At 43.0% G+C, this 18,667-nt stretch overlaps 1 protein-coding gene across 1 annotated transcript in view; it reads left to right on the top strand.

Annotated features, from left to right (window-relative positions):
* The window catches only part of arhgap39 (Rho GTPase activating protein 39), a 76,434-nt gene that overhangs the window by 834 nt on the left and 56,933 nt on the right, over positions 1-18,667 (top strand). The gene's annotated exons all lie outside the window — the stretch shown is intronic.

The following is an 18,667-nucleotide window of genomic DNA, read 5'->3' on the forward strand; positions in this document are numbered from 1 at the left end:
CCCTGAGAGTCCGCGTTCTTGACATCTCATAACCTGACAGCCATTTTTGAAGCAGTAATCCTCCGTGTAAAGTTCGGCTCTAATATCATCCTCCTATGAACACAGTGACCACAAAAATATTCATTTTTTAAGAGCTGCTCCACACACACACACACACACACACACACACATACACAAACACCACACTGATTTAGGTGCAGGTTCAAACACTTGAGAAGTGCAACTTTCTCGTGGTTCTACATTTTTAATAATGCAGGACAAAGAGCTGTAAACATGCAGCTTAACCAAGGAAACAACTGGAGAACGCACTCAAGAGTCAAGTTAACCACTGATAAAAAAGAAGAAAAAGAAAGAAATCTGAATCCGAAACTATATCGACCTAAAGTGAATCTTGAGGGTCCCAATGAATCGGGCGTTTGACTGTTCCTGATATCTCCAGTAGTGAAATTAACATATTTTGTATGTTTTTGTTGCATTGTGCAAAATATAAACATAAAAAACAATAGTTGAGATGGTAGCGGCATATTCAGTCTACTGTTTTAGTCGGAGGATCTTGGAAGTTGGAAATATCCAGACTAAATGGATGTTGGAATGTTGTTGAAGGGATTGCATGGATTGCTGTAGTTGGAAGTTAGAATTTTCCGAGTAAAGTGGGGGCATTCCTTCAACTGGGACGCCTCCTCAAGTTGGATTATCTAACTTGGAAAGTCAGAGCAACCTCGAGATCGGATTCCAAGAAGACTGCCACTTGCGCCAGTTGCGATTATGACTTGGGTCCGATACGATACCGATCACCCTAACCCTTGAGTATGCACCGAAACAGACATCCGTTCAAGACTCAAGTCAACTGAGCTGGTCTTATTACCGTGCTGTAACAAGACATTTCCTCTCATTGAGGCTTTATGAACGGTATCAGATTTGACTTTTTCTTTTAGACGTAAACAGAAAACGGCTCAATTTTTATCCGTGAACATGTTGCTACGCTGTTTTTTTGTGAGAAAAATACCGCAGCGAGCGTTGTTGCGGCCTGGTACTGCACAAGAATGGCTAGCTCGAGATACGCTTGCATCAATCTCTCATCTGGAATGTGGTTAACTCTTAGAGGACGTCACTCCCCTGGCCAGCGTGTCCTTTCCTTTCCACGCTATCTTGGTACTAAGTGGACACAGGCTTGAGATGGACAAACACAGGTGGAAACCACGGACAAACCCGCTTGGGACCCTGATTGTCAGCCTGAATATAAACCCTCTCATGGGACCCACATGGACCTGCAGGCTGGGACTTCTGAAGAAGACGTCTGACTTCTGGAACACACAGTGAACACTGTAGACAACAGATGTTCCCCTCCTCTTACTTAAGCTCTGTGGTCGTAGTAGATGAGAATAATGAGATTTTAAAGTGACGTCTCCTCCCTTTAAGGAACACACTGTACAGACAATGGCAGTTTCTCCCCCCTCAGCAAAAACCAGCTCTGAAGACTGGGCTTTTAATAATTGATGGCTGTTAAATGTGTGTTGCAGGTCTTGTTGTTGCCTCATGTAAATCACCGTAGCGCAAGGTTTGCCCTGTGGCCTCTGGAGCTTTAAACACACACACACACACACACACACACACTGGTGTGTTTGCAACAGGCTTATTTCCCTGTATTCCCACTGGTTTGGTGAAAAAGCGCCGTCTTCACAGTCATAATTGATAAGTAATGAGACAGTTGACGATGGCGTCCATACAGAATAATAACTGTGTCTTTACACAAATGTTGTGCTTTAAAAAGAAATTAACTCGTGTAAATTTAAGAGCAGCCAATGGCCGATCATTGATGCCCATTTTCTTTTTTTCCCCTCCATCTGATAAAATATAACTGTAAGGATAACAAATAATAATAAAAACGACTCATGGCCCTTTTCCACTATGGTCCCAGCTTGCTTTGCCTCGCCACGGCACGGCTTAGGTGGCTTTTCCACTAAAAAATATAGTACCTACTCAATGTGGGCGGAGTCATCACCGCACGGATGCATGAAACTGCTGTGACTTTGTTTTCAAACGAGTGACTTCAACAACTGCGTAACGTCGCGGCAGTTGTGTAGGATTTGGTCGTTTAGATTTCGAGAAAGAACAGAAAATCAGGTTTTGCCTGATGGAGACACGGAAGAGAATTGAACCCTATTTTAAACTGTTGTTTAAAAGTATAAACTAAATATTAAATCCCTGAAACAGGTCATTTCCTTTGTTAAATAACGTCTCGGTGCACTTCAGAAGCATTAAAGACGCTTGTGTCTCACCACCTTTCTCACATGTAATTGTTAATAACCAGGCCACAAGTAAAAGAGTTCTCTTTCACGAGAATAAAGGAAATGAGCAGATCAGTGTCAAACTCAAATCCGTCACCGTCAACTCAAACATGACAGCAGCACACACACACACACACACTGCACACGTCTCCATGTCTGGCAGCCAGCTTGACATTTGATCCCAGCTGTTGGGTGGGGCTCTGAGGCTGCGTGTTGTGCCAGTAGCACATGGTTGAAATATTCATATCATCGTGCCGGAGCCATTAAAGCTGCTGCCACATACACTGACGTTGTCTCCAGCATGTTCTGCTTGTGCTGGAGGACATAAGGAGGTCAGGTGGTCCTCGTGAGCTTGTGATGAAGGTGGAGGCTTGTTCTCCTCTCAGACCTGGAGTTTGATAGACTGAATTATTATAAACAGAACAGCACTGAATTATTTACCTCGCTGCACGTCTGTCTGGAGACTTCACATGATATGGACGACCAACACTAGTCTGTAGCCCCATTAATAATCAGTTGGGCCGATTAATGGAGCCACTATTTGAGTTTAAAGTCACGAAAACTACATTTTTTCCATCCAAAAGCTGCTTTTGTTTATTAGATTTTTGATGACCTCGTTCATGTATTATGTATTCATGTATTATTTTTTACAGACAATTATGTGTCATTTAATAAAGCGGTTATGGAAGTTGAGCATTTATATTTTTATCAGATAGAGGAAAGAAGAAAATCACTGAAATATATGGGCTTAAAAAGATGACATCAATTATCATCTGCCCTGATTTCTAAAAATCTGACTTGGACACAGACCAAACCGAGTTTGACTTCATTTACTCGGGGTTTTGAAACACTTTACCCGTGTAAAGGAAGTACCGTGGGACTTTCCAGATGACCAGGAACCTGGGATGGGGCAGGGCTTTGTGCCAAAGAGTCAGCAAAGTGAAACGGACCGAGTCTATACCTGAATAGTGGACAAGCTGGCAGGGCTAAATGTGTGGGGCACACGCCGAAACAAGTCCAGGAAAAACTAAAGAAACTTAAACAGGACTATAAGAAGATTTGAAGATATCTGGGATTTTGAGGAGCAGTGGAAACACAAACCACTCAGATTACCAGGAATTCTTTTCCCCGTGTAAATACTGCACCTTCCTGGAAATGAAAGTTCCTCCATAAAGGCTCCATTTTGAATACACTGAGATTGGATTATTGTAATAGACATAGCATTTCCATAAAATAAATGCGTTTAAACTTGATTTTTGGAGAGTGTCCAACGCTGACAGCTGATTATTTGTCAAACGCTTTGGTGTCACGATTGTTTACAACGAAACGTATCAATTTGTAGTCAGAACTTGGAATTTAACCAAAGTTATGGGCTGTTCTTTCAGTAGCATTGCGATCATTGCTAGCTCTGGATATGTCTGCGCGCGTCCATGGGTTTTTCCCCGAATTCTCAAATGGAGTGCGATCAAAACCTCACACTTGTCTTTTTCTGATATAGCAAAGACGGCATGGATTGATGCTGGCCAAGTTGTGCTCACAGCGCCCTCTGCTGGACATCGTGGTATTTACTAGAGGTCGTACGATATGGATTTTTCTGTGGCCAATGCTGATGCTGATGCCGATTTTTAGGAATCAGGGTTAGCCAATTTTCTTTTTTTTGCTCCATCTGAAATTGAATGCTGCTTATTAAAATAATATTGGCCAGATTAGATCGGTCTACATCCACTGTGGACTATAAATTGAATATGCTTGTTCTTAAAGGGACTTTTGCGTGGACAGATCATTATTTGAGAGTGCGGGTTGCCACTCTGACCCCCTGTTAAAGGAGGAATTGAAGCTAATTTTCCCCACAGTATCGAGAGGTTTCTACCTTTTATCACGGCTGTCACTTCCATGCCATATTTCAGTCTGTTAAGAACCTTCCTGAGCTGAAGACGCTGCATTATGGTAAGTGTGGGGGTCTTACGAAAGCTTGAGCCAGGAATTGGTCACTAGCAACTTCGTAAGTCGTCCGTCTTCCATTGATAGCAGCGTTGGCCGTAGGATCCCGAGCTCACGTCCACTCGTACACGTACAAGTGTACTTGAGCAGAACGCGCGGCTAAACTGTTCCTGATGGTCAGAGCAGTGTCGAGTGTGGTAGCCGTCGATCATCGGTGTGACTGGGTTAATAAGAGGCAAACCGAAATGCGCTTTGGCTGTAAATGCAGGCCATTTATCACGCGACGTGTTCCTAATTAATCATCAGAGCAGCTTGTCAAGATGTTTGTGAAAACGAGAGGAAAAACACACTTGAGTTTTTTTTTTTACCTGTTGGCTCAGGGAAAGAAAAACAGCCCAGTCAGTCTCTGTGGATTGAGAAACACAGAGGAGCAAGAACGATAATAAAAGCACCTGCAGCACTTTACAGAGTCTGCTCACTAATGCACTGTACATGTTGACTTTTCTCTGTCACAGATGCAGCACAGTGTGGACATCAGTGTGTGTGTCAGTTCCCCCTCCTGTGTCTGCAGGACAGGTTTCATGAGACCATAGGATGTTACAGAAGTGTAGTGCTGCAACCATTATTCAATTAATCGATGACTAAATTAATTGTCAACTATTTTGTTTTAGCGTTTTTTTTTAGTTTTTTTTTTACAATTAATCGAAACTTTCTGATTGTCCAGCTTCTTAAATGTGAATATTTTCTGATTTATTTTTCCTCCAAAGACTTTTGAGAACATCAATCTCTGAATGTGAACGTTTTCTAATCTCAGAATGCGATCATTTTCTTAATTTGGCATGCGAAAATGTTCTAATCTTGGAATGTGAACATGTTCTAATCTCTGAATGCCAGCGCAAGCAGCTTCCTCATCGTACATTTTTATGACAGCACACAGCTGCACATCTGACCCACACACACACACACACACACACGTTCGACATTCATGACTTGAGGGGACGTTGCATTGACTTACATTCATTTCCTGGAGACTTACTACAACCTTAACCACAATTACTACTGGCCTAATCCTTACCCTAACCCCAACCTCAACCTAACCTAACATATCTTCACCTTAAAATGTAGTAATTTGCGTTATGGGGACTGTGTAAACAGGTTTAGGTCCCCACAACATTAGTAATACCTGGACACACACACACTGCATCTTGACTAATTGTGAGTCGGTCCCTGCTGTCAGTCAGGATGTCAGAGCCTAACGTCAGTCCCGCCCACTGTCAAAGTGTCAAAGCGACAGAGAAATGTGAGAATTCTGCGGGTAAAAAGTGTGCGATGATGATTTTCTTCTCCTTCTTCTTCCGCTGATACTAAATGCTGGTACTTGGCTCCGTCAGTGCCGGGACAAAGAGGTGTAATCACATCCCGACTCTGACTCCCCTGAAGATTCTATATTGATTTTCAAATGTTATCACTCACTCCGCAGGGCTCGAACAGCCTTGCTCTCAAATACCGCTCTGATTTACTGACCTGGTTTGTGTGGACTGAGACCCGCTGGTCACTCCCAGGTCAGTGTTTGTGACAATGGGTGAGAATGCTTTTGTTGTTGGAGCCTCCTCACAATACAATGAAAGTCTTTACCCATTGGACAGAGCCACACTAAGATGTGAGCTTCTTTTAAATCTCCTCTGAAAACTGACAGAGAGAGAGAGAGAGAAGAGGAGGAGAAGAATGTGAGAAGAACAGCACTTTGTAGACAAGGAGAACAGCAGAACCAGGAGAGCAGTAAAACCAGTGAGAACAGCAGCATGACTGTGGGAACAGCAGAACAGTAAGAACAGCACGTGGCGTCCATCACTTGCTGCCTCACACACACACACACACACACACACACACACACACACACACACACACACACACACACGTGACTGCTGCTGCTGACGTCTGTGGACACAGTTTTGCTTGTGGCTGCAGTGAAGCCGGTTTGAATTTGAATGTGAGAATGAGAGCGGAGATAGCAGCATATTGACTGACTTTGACAGTGGGTGGAGGGAGAGAGGGATTGACAGATGAAGAGATTGAGATAGAGAGAGAGGGAGAGCGAGAGCACTCTTCCCCCTCTAATAGGATTACTGTGTAAATGTGTACGTCTGAAGGGCCGACTGTGGGGGGGCCCCCAGAGGACAGAGGGAGGTGTGGTAGCGACGAGGATGCCCAGGGAACAGCTGATCTATGTTGGGGGGTGGAATGGCTCACTGTGTGCAAAAGACATCATGGTCGCAAGTTCAACTCCACCCCTGGCTGATTGTACTCAATTCCCTTGTAAGTCGCTTTGGATAAAAGCATCTGCTAAATGACATGTAATGTAATGAACACAGTTGAAGATAGTTTTTGACTCGTCCTGAGGACAGAGACACATGTCCTGTCTGTCCCTGTCCGTCCTGTGACCACATGTATGAGGAATCAGGAATAGTTGGACCCTCTTTTACAGCTATAACTTAGATTCTTAGAAGACTTTCCTCAAGGTTTTTTAAGTGTTTCTATGTAGAGCATTTATGACGAAAAGGTTCTGCCTCACAATCTCTGTTCCAGTTCATAACAAAGCTGCAGGATGAGGTTGTGGTTTGTGCGGCTCCGTCAAGTTCTTCCACACTAAACTACAAAGTCAAACAATGTCTTTATAGTCATGTTGGAATAGAAAAGACTCTTCTTCAAACTGTTGGAAGAACAGCATTGTCCTTGTTGAAGATTGTCCTTCACTGGAGATCCGAGGCCTAGAAAACCAAAGCCTGATTGAAACACCTGAATCCAGAGAATCCCTGGAGCCTGGCTGGAGTACACCGAGTGCGGAGTGTCCGTAGCTTTGCCGGTTCTCTTTTCACATTTACTTACTTGGACATTATTTGGTGATTGGAGTCGGGAGCTGACAGCTGAGAGTTTCTCGGTAACGTTTCTCCGGACAGTTTTGTAAACGATGTCTGAAAGCTGATAGACAAGCGTTGGCTCATGTAGCTGAAACAGCCACACTGTGGAAACAGCTGTAGGTTACATAACAGCGCACACTCACTGCTGTGTGTGTTGTTTATTTTGCGCTGTAGAATTGAGTGAATTTGGGGTAAAATACTGATATACAGACGTGTTAGGCGGTAGCACATGGGCTGATGTCCTCTGTCCGGAGGTATTAGAGGCAGAAATGATGCATTGATTGGGCTCACTGCTGGTTTTTTTTGTTTTTTTTAACACCACAGGGGACTCATGTTGTCAGTGAATGGATATTGATTAGTTCAGGGGGGGGGGTTGGGGCGGGGATGGATGTGACCTCAGCTACTTCTAACTTCTCTTTCTCTGTATGCAAACCATGTAAAAAGCACACTCTAGTTTTCATCCTTGAATCTGTCGATTATTTTCTTGTCCTCAAGCATTTGATTGTTAATTTAATGAGTTAAATACTCAGACACACGTATTTTGTTTTTGCCACACTTTGAATCAGACAAAATAGAAAAGTTGCCCCCTCTGTTTCAGTTTTTCAAACCTCCAGGGCTGAAGAAGTATGTTTGAATACAATGACAATTTTAATGGTTGCACCCGATGGCTACGCTGTTGGTATGGTATTATAAATGTTAGGGCTGCAACTAATGACTGTTTTCATCATGAATTAATTAATCTGCACATGATTTTCCCATTGAATCATTCATTGTTTGGACCAAAAAGTGTCAGAAAATGTACGATCAGTGTTGCCCAAAACACAAAATGACAGATGTTCACGAAATGTTTTATTTTGTCCACAAACCCAGTTTATTCATTTTTAATGATTTTTCTTTTATGTGGCGCAAAGACACTACTGTATGTCACGTTAGCTGGTACTTGGCAAGGGAGAATCCAAAATGTCCAGCTGGAAAATATTCACATTTAAGAAGCTAAAACGGTTAGAAATCTTGTTTTAATAATTAAAAACCCCTCAAACGGATAAATCCACTATCAAAATAGTTGACGATTCATTTAGTAATAATAATAATCATATTTGAGCAATTGTTTCAGCCCCAATCACACAGCAATCGAAATTCCCGTCAAAATAATCGCAATTAGACATTGATTCAAAATTGTTTAGCCCTAATGTAAACATGTTCTCAAACCGATTATTCAAATAGTTGGCGATTCATTTAGTTTCAGATTCAAATCCATTCAATTATGAAACACATCCAGCCTAGAAGTGCAACAGGCTGTGTGAAGTAAAGGTATTTTGTGTTTTTTATATGCACAAAATAAATTTTTTCTCTTGTTTTTTTAGTAAAAAAAAGGGAGATGAATGGGAAAAAAGTAAATTCTGATATTAAATATTAATTTAATGTCAATCGTTTACAAATGTGGCCATTTATATACAGTGTGCGTGTGTGTGTTCGCCAGGATGAATGCATGAATGAAGCGTGAGTCAGTGAAGACTCTGTGCTGTAGAAGGATTTATGGAGCTCTGTGTGGAGGCTGTGAGGGGGGAGTGTGCTCTGAGTTAACAAGCAGGAGACACTTTTAATTAGCCATGCTGCTGCTGAGGAACTAATCAACTTTATACATGGATCACACACACACACACACACACGCGGTGGACTCACAATGGCAGCGACAGCTTGTGGAAATAAAACAGGCTTTGTTGTTGTTGCTGGTGGTGGAGGTGGGAGGTATTGTAGTTTGTTGAAGGCAGCAGAGCGAGACAGGAAGCTGGAGTGGGGACACTTATGATTTGTACACAATTAACACAACCCCTCCCACTGCCACCACCAGCAACACCCATTTCTTTTTATTTAGTCATCAACCACTGTGCATGACTTAGTTATGACCTCCACCTTCTTCTAGGGCTGGAAGGTTTAGGAAACAAAATCTTTCGAAATCGATGGCTGGGCGATGTAGCTTATAAATAACAATCTGGATATTAGGAGCGATGTAGGAGATGTGTGGGGATATGTAGCTACACTCTAAATTAAAGTATCTATGTCCCGATACAACTTATTCACTTCTGATATGATACCGATATTGCAGGTTAGGTTAAAATGTTAACCTTCAACATAAGAATATTCGATTTATTGCCATGTTAGGAGGAAAGTACCAAGTGCTAATGGGGGTGTTTTCAGAGCACCCGTGTTTCACAGATAACAGCGTGTCTTCATTTATTTTTATAATAATGTTAAACGGAGGATATGTACATGGAGTAAATATGGTCAACTTCTGTTATAACACAAACAATTAAGCTTCATACACTGCCTGGCCAAAGGAAAGAGGTCACACACTCTAATATTTGGTTGGAGCGCCTCGTTTGATTATGGCACTCATTCGCTGTGGCATTGTTTCAATAAGCTTCTGCAATGTCATAGGAATTATTTCCGTTCAGTGTTGTTGCATTACTTTTTCACCATGATCTTGTATTGATGATGGGAGAGTCCGTCCCACAGATTCTCAATGGGGTTAAGGTCTGGACTCTGTGGTGGCCAATCCATAATGATTATCAATGCAACAGCCATCAAAACCAGGAAAGGTCACACAGACATCACAATATCAAAAAACACAATATCTAAAACCATATCTTGTCTTATCGTTTACATTTAAGCATTTAGCAGACACTTTTATCCAAAGCGACTACATAGAAGTAGTCTAGGAATCCACTGTTCCTATCCACTTGATAGGAACAGTGGACTGACAGAGGGTGAGAGTGCCAAGGTGGATCCAAGTGCAGGGGAGTAGGTAGGGTAAGTGCTAGAACAGAAGATGCTCTTGGAAGAGCTGGGTTTTCAAGATCTTCTTGAAGACAGACAGCGACTCTCCCTGTTCTTGGTAGCTCTGCTCTGAAAGCGTTTTGCATAACGTGAATCTGCGCAATATCATAGCGCTTGATTTACAAAAATATACGTATTTACTATACTATACTATACTACACTATGTTGATATCAGCGCAATATCAACTGTTGAGGAATATTTACATGATTTGTCTCATGTCCCAATAGATCAAATAGATCGCTGCCGTTGTGGCGGGCGAGTGCGCCTGCAGTTTTAAAACGAATCAGTGATTATTAGACTAAAACATTGTAATATACGCCAATTCTGATGTGTTCATGTACTCAAAACAGACGGAGCAACATAACGAAGACAAGTTAGCTTACTGTTTTTCTATGATATGTTTGTAGTCAAGCTGTGATATGCAAACTGTTGCTGGCAAACTTTGCATTTGACTTTTTTCAACATTAAATAAAACCACCGGACGTCCTTTAATCTTTCTGTCTCCTGTGGGTTGGGCTAATCCAAAATACTGAAAACAAGGGGGGTGTTCTCTGAAGACACGCTGTTACCTGTGGAACAGGGGTGCTCTGAAAATACCCCCATTAGCACTTGGTACGTTCCTCCAGATGAAATCAAATTAACCATAGACTGTATGAAATTAAACGTCAAAAAGTCGACTTATCAGAATTTGAGTCGAACCACAATGTATCGACTTTACAGCCCGACCAGCATCAGTGATTTGAATGTGGTAGCCGGTGGAGCTCAATGAACAGAGGGCTGACATGTGGCCTTCTGGGCTGATTGAAGACCAGGCGTGTCGCCATGTTCTGGACCATCCGTAGTGGTTTCACAGCACAGGTCGGGAGGCCTGTTAGCAGGGCCTTGCAAGAAATAAAAAGTCTCATGTTATGTTATAGATATAATATCCATATGTATTGCCCATATCTAACCTCTCCCATGTTGTGGGGGTTGGGTGGCCTGAAGTGCAGCCCCAGTTTGTGACGTCATTGCAGATTATATTGCAGCAGGGACTGGTCCTGTGATGCCGGCCTCTACTTTAATCCCTCAGGGAGGACAGTGTGGTCAGGAGCTGCTGCCGTGCACTCAAGTCCTGACATTCCCCATATGGGTGAAGGTTCTCTGGAGAATCTCCTGCCTGCTACTTACTAAGTCTTCAAAAAATGTCACGTGAGAAAAACAGCCTGAGAAAAACTGGATAGTTTATATATCCTCCAGATACTCCAGAGATTCCCCTGCTGTAGTGAACACATCACACTCCTGATAATCTCCTGAAGCATTTGTCGTATGTGAGCAACAATCCTCCCGAGTGTCAAGCCCCCGGTTTGGGATTATGTTCTTTTTTTTTTTACAGTCTTTTGTTTGTTTATTTTTGTGGAAACAAGGACTGTCACTTGAATCCATTCAGTATAATTTCATTCATTCAGCACAAAATAATAAAGAAATGTCCTCGTACATTTTATATGAGGCCACTTCACTTCCGTTGTACGATTACAACGCGTTTTCAGATTTTTGAGCTTCTTAAACGTGAATATTTTCTGGTTTCTTTGCTCCGTGGAACAAATAAGTCATTAAAATGGAATCATTTGTGGTTTGTGGATTGTGATTTACAGGTTTTGAAAAACACTGATCAACATTTTCTGACATTTTCTGGACAACAATGATTAATCTTGATTAACCGAGAATGAAAATAAACGTTAGTAACTCCTAGTGCCGGTCATCCCAAGCCCCGGATAAATGGGAGGGTTTGCATCCGGAGTGTAAACCTCTGCCAAATCAAATATGCAGATCATCAGAATCTTTTTTTTTTTCCCACAATCCCTTGAGATTGCAGCTCTTTTCCTCTGCTTAGCTCTAAGTTCAGGGACTTGGTGTCGTGCAGTCTTTCTGTTGTCGTTTCTCGATCAGTGAACTAAAGTAAAGCGACGCTCCGGTTACTACTGGATCACACCGTCGCCCTGAGCTCAGAGTCTGTATTTACACACACAGAGAGAGTGTAATGATGCAGCATTAAGACTAATTTCACGTCCATCTGTGCATGACAACTGCCGAGGTGTGTGTGTGTGTGTGTGTGTGTGTGAGACTGACGGCTGTAGTAAAAACTGTTTATGGCATGAATTCAGTTTCTAGACACATCACACGTGTGCTGCACTCGAGGGTCATGAAATTGCGAAGGCCACGGTTGCTAGGAGACCATCTCCCCATGCTTTTGTGTTTGTGAGCCTCTGGCATAAACCACTGCATTACACCTACACACACGCACACACGCGGCTCCAAACAACTCACAGACAACAGAGACACACACACAACGGTGTCTTTATTTTACACACACGTTGTGTTTGGTTTCTCTGACGCGTCTGTGGAGTAGTGATTATGTTGGACACGTGTATAAGTGTCCAACATAATCTATAAGTCCCGGGGAAAATGTCGTTGAAGTTGTGTTGCTGTGCTTTGGTTAATTAGTGAAGAAAGAGCAGTGTTCAGAATGTACGTCTTTTTCTGTAGAAGAATAAGAGGAAAAGGAAGTCATGTGCTCGTCTGTGCCACATGACCTTGATAACTGGCACAAAAGCTTCAGACGAAGCTCCATAAATGTGTCCGAGTTGCATTTTCCTTTACTGTTCTGTAACCGTATCTGCATATTATTGAACTAGTCCCTCCCTCTCTCTCTCTCTCTCTCCTCAGAGCAAATCAATTCAGTGTAGGGCCACAACAACTAATTGTTAATCAATTACAAAGATTGACTGACAAACACTTTGATAACGGGATTTTTCAGCTTCTTCAATGTGAACGTGTTACGGTTTCTTTGTAGCGTTGTGGATGTTGGAGGACGTCAACATTTTGAGGTTTGGGAAACAAACGGCTAAATCAGCTCATCGAGAAAATGGACCGTCGCTGACTCTGTGTGGGGGTGATGACTGATTTCTTTTATTTCTCATATCCTCTATATTTCTCATAAACAAGTGACTGTCCATACTGTAAATATCTATTATTTTGCCCTATTATTTTAGCATAAAATAATCTGAATATGACCTCTGAACCTCCTTGAGATTCTAGTTTTTCTACCCATAAAGGTATGTTAGGGTCTGGTTATTTCTTCTTTATGGGAGAATAAAATCTGTGACACAGTTGGAGAATTATGTCTCTTTAAATGGCTGTAGCACAAATTAGTTCTACAGAATCTGCCAGTCCTTTGATTCCTCTCTGTCAAGGACGCTGTCAATCTGCTAATAAAGGGAACCAATCACAAATGAGTTTTCCCCCCTCTGGTGCACGAGAAGTGGGTTTTACCGCGATGTTACGACAGAGAAGCGACGTCAAGCAGCTTTTGTATACATCCAACATGGCAGCCACTGTCTTTCCGATCGGCTGTTGCTTCCATTTCAAAGCTAGGTAGCCATCACTCCTAGAAGACTACAACAAGCACGTTTGTTGACACTTGTCTCGTTTTTTAGACACACCTCTTGGAAGAGGGAGATGACTACACCCTTTCCAGACTCAATTTATGCTGTGGTTCCATCATGGTACGGTTTGGTTTGGGTACAGAAACGGTACAGTTTGGAATGGCCAGGCTTGCATTTCGACTGGAGAACATTACCTGTACTTGGTAGGCAGGGTTTGGGGCTGTGTGACGTACCGACAACAAACGGTGACAACGAACACAATAGACAACGGATGGAGTTTTTGGCCTTTTCCCTCAACAAGAAGCCAAGAATAGACTGGAACAGTTTAGCTCCACCCTGACTGTACCATACCATTTCACTCTGGTACCCCAAGGGAAGGGTGCCAAAATGGTTGGGGCTGGTTATTTTTGTACTATTCCCAATGGAAACTCAAACAAATGCGAACCATACTGTAGCAAGCTGAAGCTGTTTGCATAGTGTGGTAGATCTTGAACATTAAAAGTATTTTATGGAGTCATATTTAAACTGCACTGAATGAAGTGCAGGGACGTCATTGTTTGCAGGACGGGTCAAGACACAAAACAGCAGGATTTTAGAGCTAAAGCTCGCACACCTGGTAACGCTACGGGGACGAGCTTCGTCTGCCTCCGGTGCTCCAACACCCCGCTGCTCCTTCTGTTGCTGCTGCAGCTATTTTTAGTGTGTGGGTGTAGAGAGGTCCACATCACCCCACCAGATCGTGGACGCCGCTCTGCAGAGACTCCAGCTCCACCGCCACTGGTGCAGGAACACACACACACACACACACACACACAGAGAGCAGTACATCAGAGTGAGTGAGAGTGGGGGTGGTGATGAAGAATGAAAGCTGATGAAATGAGACAAAATAGCAACACTTAAGAAATCCTCCTGACAACAGCTTCAATTTAAGCAGAACATTCTTGGAGCCAATCTCAGATGACACTGAGGCGGAGGCAGGGAACAACCTGACAGTTTATCACGAACAATCAAAGGAGCCCATGTTTGGCATTTTTTATTGCCATCGACTAGAGCTGAGACAATTACTCGATTATTAATAGATTACGAAATGAAGCGTCAACTATTTTGATAAGTGATGAATCGGTTTGCAGCTTTTTTCATGATTAAAAACGTCTTAAATGTGAATTTTCTTCATTTCTTTTCTCCACATAAACAAAGAAGTCATTAAAAGTGAATCATTTTGGTTTGTGGACAAAAACAAGACATTCGACATCATCATTTCCGGGTTTCGCCATCACTGATCACATTTTATGGACCAAGCGATTACTCGTGAAAATAAACTCTCGCCAGCACAGTGGCGAAGAATGACGTAGGGTAAACGAACGGTTCACTGTTGCCCACGTGCTCTGAGAAATCAAAGAAGAAAAGACGAGTGAAGTCATGGAGGCGTCGACGCTTGGCATCGTTGTTCAGCTATGCCCGCTACTTCCTGTCGTCTTCTGATGCTGTGTCCTGTGTCCCACCTCCTCTTTGGCACATTGGCTGTGTGTGTTTGCAGTTGGGTCAGTGACTAACCGCTGCCGATTGTCCCCAACTAGTGTGTAAAAATCTTGTAGTGTGTCCCCAGCTTATATTTTCATCATTTTCAACATTTTCTGGACCAAAATTTTTTTATCTATGAATGGAGAAAAAATTTGCCAGACTGTCACATTAATCTGTAGTTGTAGCTTTAGTTTACAATAATCGAATATTTGACGAGTAGTACGACTGAATAATTTACTACAAACAAAGTGCATCGTGTGCCACAGTGGAGTAGGCGTGAGTCAAAATATCAAATTTCGTGATTAAAATATCGTCGTCCTTCCTTACGATGCGATAATCGTTATGGCTAAATTTCGATATTTTAATTAACAAGTGAAGGCGCTCTGAAATAAACCGTCACTACTTCATGTCTCCCCACGGTGGCACTGCTCAAATGAATGAGGGGGGAAACTTGGGGTGGAAGTGACCTGGCTGAAGAACAGTTCATGACCTTTGACCTTTCTCTATGTTGTGAATAAACAGAGAAACTGCACTTTTAACGTTAACATCTTTGTTTTCTTCAGTTAGACCGTTATCGTGATATTATTGGTATCGTGGACCACGTGTCGCGTATCGTGAGTGATTCCCGTGACTGGGAGTAGCTGTCTTCCCTGTCTTTCTTCGTGCCATTAGCAGCCGACTAGTCAAGAAAATGATGGACTGATTTGTCGACTACCAACACAAGCGCTGTTTGCAGCCCTGACTGAAAATGGTTAATGAATCGCTCGAGTACATGATGCAGAATTGAATCTGCTGACATCACATCAGTATGTCACTGTCTTCTCTGTGTCCCCCCCCCCCGCTGAGGAGCACATTAGTGGTGGACCACATAATGATGTTGTCTTGCGTGACCTCCAGTAATCACACACTCCAGAGACATTCCCACTGTGTCCGTCCTCAGGGGGGAGGAGGGAGGGGAGGAGGGAGGGAGGGAGGTAGGGGGCAGGGACTGAGCCTGTGGTGCTTGTTTTAATTCTCTGGATTTTCACAGCTGACGGCCGCGTAGGGAATACTTAGCAGCCTAATGTGACGAGGACGAGGGGAGGGAAGAAGAAGAAGAAGAGATAGCTCTTGGCGTATTTCCACCGGCTCGACTCGCCACGCCGCGCCATGCCACGGTTTAAGTAGCATTTCCACTAGCATAGTACCTGGTACCAGGTACTATGCAAGTACCTGCTCAGGCGAGGTTCCAAAAGCGTGCTGAGTAGGTACTATGTGATGATGGTTCAGACTGCCGACCACCGACTGGCCAGAGTGCCGTCACAGGAACAGACGTCCCACACAGAAATCAAGCCGAACCACGCCGAACTGTGGATCAGTTAAAACTACTTAACAATCCTAAAAACGTGGGTTAATCTCCAACAACTACAGGAGTCTGGTGTAAAGTCACTAGTCACTCGTGTGCAGTGATGACTCCGCCCACATTGAGTAGGTACTTTCTTTGTAGTGGAGATGCAACCTAACCGTGCCGCGTCGTGCCGAGGCGAGGCGAGTATAGCGGCTGGAAATATGTCCTTTGAGTCCCGGGTGGAAAGAAGGCGAGCGGGGCGCGTTGTAGCATGTGACACAGGGACAGAGTCAAGATGTCTCCGAGCTGCTGGCGTCAGCTTCCTGTCTGGCTGCAGTGGAGCGGGACAGCTGCTGTCCTCAGTGTCACACAAGTGTGTGTGTGTGTGTGTGTGTGACGTGAGCAGCACATAATCTCCACAATGATGTGTTCACACACACACAAAAACCGTCGTGCATCAAATAAGCCAAAAGAAAAATAATCAGGATAACATTAAATCTCTGACCACGAGCAAACTGAATGTTGTTCCCCGAGGTGTGGAGGGAAATCTGAGAGACAGGAATCCACGGCAACGTCTTCGATTACACGCCGCGCGTAGTATTTCAGGAAAACCTGATTCACACAGTCACAGAGTGAAGAGGAGGACACGTCTTCTGTGTTAGAGTGAGAGTTCATCAGATAACGTGCCTTTATTTTGGAAAGGAAAACAAAGAGATGTAGTTATAAACAACATTTTTAAACTCTAATAAGGCCTCCAACAAGGGCTGTAATCGATTAACCCTTTAACACCCACACCTTAAAATGCTTTTTGCCCATTTTTCCAGAATACTTAGACAGTTATTTACAAGTTACTGCGTGTTAAAAGAGCGTGTTAGGAGTATAAACAGAGGAAAAGTTGTAGATGAACAAGAGATTTTGCAAATGTGAACAGTATAAACCATATTTACAATAAAAAAGTCTCTCAAGAGAATGGAAACCATGCACAGACGGTGTTTTTTTCCTCTTATTCACTGGCTCTTACCGTTATCGCCAAAGAGGGAAACTTTCTCGGCTTTCAGAAACCATTGGAATTTTTCCCGACAGTACAAACCGTCGCGTGATTAAAGTAACACGACGTGTGCTTAGTACGCTCGGTGTTAAACGGGTGAAATTGGTTTTTCCAACAACTAAAACAAGCGTTTTAACTTTTCATGTTAACATTTTTGTTTTCTTCAGTCAGACGGATGTCTATCACGATATTATTGGTGTCATGGCCCATGTGTCGCGTATCGTATTGTGAGTGAGTGATTCCCATGCCCCAGGATCTTTGACAGTGATGTCTCACTCTGTCGGATTTGTTGGAACTCCAGAAACCCTCAGTTCTGAGACAACGGCGCTAAAACGTTTGTTGACAAAAGAGAAGAAAAAACAGCCGTGCTATTGGCACGGATGCTCCCACACACACACACACACACACACACATCTGTCTTCACTCGTACATGTGTGACACATGTGTGTGTTTGTTTTATGGAGCTCTGGAGCCACGTGTGCTGCGGCTGCTTTGGTTTGATGGCGAACGTCTCGAGCGTCTCCTGGAGGCGTCAGGTGTCAGGTCAGCGCTGATTTACACGAGGTTTCAGACGTGATTACCAGACGTGTGTGTGCGCGTGTTTAACATAAGGAAGCTTGAAATTGGACAGAGCGGCTATAAATGTTTCATTAGATCCATTCACTTTATTAGTGTGTGTGTGTGTTCTTGTATTTGTTAGCTCTGTAGGACGTTTTTCTGTCACAAACACTGACCTTGACGGGACCAGTTGGACCTCATGGAGACCAAAAACCTGGTCCTACTTTCTGAGGAGCTGGTTATGTTTATGGCTATGATTTGAATATTGGTGAAGGTTAAGGTTAAGTGTTTGTTAAGTCAATGAGAGTCCTTGAGAGGACAGCTGTGTGGACATCTGTGTGTGTGAGATAGAGCAGTGGGTGTGGTGCTGTTCTGCCGCACCGTCGTGATGAGAAGGTTCTGTGATGTTCCATCACTCTGCCTGTTTTAAAGTGCCATTCACCACATTCTGCTCCTGCTCCCATAATTCTCTCTGTCTCTGTGCTGCAGTCTGTGTGTGTGTGTGTGTGTGTGTGTGTGTGTGTGTGTGTGTGTGTGTGTGTGTGTGTTTGCAGACCCTGTTAAAGAGAACTCTTCACATTTTCCCCATTTTAAACCTCACTATTTATTTGTGTATAGTAATGGCTGCATTGGTTATTAAATTAATCGATTATTAATCCAATTACCAAATTAATTGCCAACTACTTTGATCATCAGACTGAATTTTTAATAATTACAATAAGTTTCCTGTTTTTTCAGCTCCTTAAATGAGAATGTTTTCTGGTTTCTTTGCTCCGTGTTATAAAGAAACACTAAAAATAGTCAC

Source organism: Solea senegalensis, linkage group LG14 (genome assembly GCF_019176455.1).
Source record: "Solea senegalensis isolate Sse05_10M linkage group LG14, IFAPA_SoseM_1, whole genome shotgun sequence".
In the NCBI taxonomy this organism is placed as follows: domain Eukaryota; kingdom Metazoa; phylum Chordata; class Actinopteri; order Pleuronectiformes; family Soleidae; genus Solea; species Solea senegalensis.